Source organism: Microtus pennsylvanicus, chromosome 1 (genome assembly GCF_037038515.1).
Source record: "Microtus pennsylvanicus isolate mMicPen1 chromosome 1, mMicPen1.hap1, whole genome shotgun sequence".
Classification (NCBI taxonomy): domain Eukaryota; kingdom Metazoa; phylum Chordata; class Mammalia; order Rodentia; family Cricetidae; genus Microtus; species Microtus pennsylvanicus.
Window position 1 is genome coordinate 131,956,170 of NC_134579.1, and position 1,100 is coordinate 131,957,269.

Genomic DNA, 1,100 nt, shown 5'->3' on the forward strand with positions numbered 1-1,100 from the left:
CAGTGGAATTGAATTTCAGCCCTCATAACGAATGGGTGATGAATGCCTCTGAGAGCACGCACTCACACTCAGGAGCATGGGTGTGGAAGGCGAGGCTCACCTGAGCTGGGGCAGCCTCCTCGCCAAGGAGTCTTTGGGCACCTCCGTTTAGTATCAGTCATAAAGGACAGCAGACCTTGATTGAGCCCAACTCCTCGTTTCTTCTCTCAAGCCCATTCTGGTTTTTGCTTCCCCTGAATTCAACCCCTTGGTTTACGTCTCCAAAGGACAGGTCCACGCTTGGAAAGCATGTGTCACCGCGGTTCCCTAGAAGATGAGGGGTTCCCGAGCGGGTCAGGGACGAAGATGGGTCTCCAGAGACCTCTCAGAATTCTCCCTAATGTCCCTTTATAGGCCTCACTTTTCAAAAGTGAGTCACTTTAGGGTCAGGATGAGGTAAATGAAGTCAGGCCTCACTCCTGCCCCTCCGCGCCTCCATGCATTGTCCTGGTCCCTCAGCCGCCCTTTCAGTGCCACCCCCACCTTTCTTGACCCTCTATCTCCTTCTCTCCCCAGCGCAGTAGCCAGGGGTCCTGGCTTCCGGAGAGAGACCAGATTTTGGGATCAAGAGGCCAGTCGAGCGCTGCCCAGGACCCCAGGCGCAGTGCCAGCCCTAATCTCAGGGTCCAGGGTCGGGAGCTAGCGGGGCCCCGCCAGAGCCGCGTGCGTGGAGCTGTCCAGCACCCCGAGGCGGGGCGTGTGCCCCCCGGCCCGCCCCAGCCGTCTCCGCCCGCCCTGTCAGCGCCACTGCGGCTCGGCGGGCGCGTCACGTGGCTGGCGCGGCGCGGCCTCCCGGCTCCAGGCTCAAGCGAGGGGCCGGGCGGGAGGACAGACGGAGACTCACCGACGCACCCTCGGTGGCACCGTGCGGGTTGCGCAGCGAGGGGCGACCCGGGGACCCGACGGGCAGGGCGCGCCGGGGCATGGGCGTGCCGGGGGTGTCGGTGCACAGGCCGGGCTGGGCGAGCCGGCCGGGGCTTGGGGACAGCGGCGGCCGAGGGTCCTCCCTGGCGACCGCCGCTGAGCCCCCGCGGGGCCCGTGACGCCGCGGCCGATGTGGC